Source organism: Nuphar pumila, chromosome 8, assembly GCF_984573655.1.
Source record: "Nuphar pumila chromosome 8, dmNupPumi1.hap1.1, whole genome shotgun sequence".
In the NCBI taxonomy this organism is placed as follows: domain Eukaryota; kingdom Viridiplantae; phylum Streptophyta; class Magnoliopsida; order Nymphaeales; family Nymphaeaceae; genus Nuphar; species Nuphar pumila.
Window position 1 is genome coordinate 61316351 of NC_143256.1, and position 961 is coordinate 61317311.

Here is a 961-nt window from a genome sequence, read left to right on the forward strand (position 1 = left end):
GACGAGCTTACTTTTCTGCACAACCCACCTATTAGGATCCCCTTAGAGGTGACTGTGTACGATTGGTACCGTACACATAGATTTCATATTTCTTTGCATAATCTCTATTATGTGTAACTGCGCGGTGTTTGTTTAGTTTTTGTTGTTTTTAGTTTACTCGCTTTGTGGTTTGCGTGGTTTGGCAGCTTAGTGCATTAGTTAGGTAGAAAACCCAAAGTTAGGACGTGTGCTACACCGGTCTACTCAAAGGTGTACGCAATGGCTGACGATCATCAATTGATCCGTCCTTTGAGGGAGTACTTCATGCCAAATACGTATACTCCCGCCTCCTGCATCACGAGACCTGATGTAGGAGCGAGCCATTTTGAGATTAAGGCAAGTGTGATTCAAATGTTACCTTCGTTTTATGGCCTTAGCAATAAGGACCCATATCGTCATCTCGACGAATTCCTTGAGATTTGCTCGACTGTGCGAATCAATAACTTTGGAGACGACGCTATGAGGTTGACTTTGTTTCCGTTCTCTCTCAAAGATAAAGCCAAGCACTGGCTAAAATCTCTTGAGACGGTTCGTATTACTACTTGGGAAGGAATGCAAAGAGAATTTTAAAAAAAATATTTCCCAATTGGTAAGATGAACCAGTTTCGTAAAGCTATAACCAGTTTTTCTCAAATTGAGGGAGAACATTTTCATGAGTCTTGGGAGAGATTGAAAGATCTTCTCCGCAAGTGTCCCCATCACCAGGTGCCTCGTTGGCAGTTGGTGCAGTATTTTTATGACGGGCTTACTGAGAAGCATCATCAAATGGTTGATTTATCTAGTGGGGGCACTTTTATGCTCAAGAGTGAGGACGAGGCATGGTCTCTATTCGAGACCTTGAGTGAAAACACGATGCATCATACCTTGTCTTCACGGCTCGATAGGACTACATCTCTGTCTAGTGGTCCTAGGAAAGTTGGGA

At 43.0% G+C, this 961-nt stretch overlaps 1 non-coding gene across 1 annotated transcript; it reads right to left on the reverse strand.

Annotated features, from left to right (window-relative positions):
- Positions 1–640: 640 nt before the first annotated feature.
- On the reverse strand, positions 641–746 carry LOC149829950 (small nucleolar RNA R71). The gene has a single exon (XR_016433931.1). It is a non-coding gene; the product is annotated as a small nucleolar RNA R71 (small nucleolar RNA).
- Between the last annotated feature and the right edge of the window lie 215 nt (positions 747–961).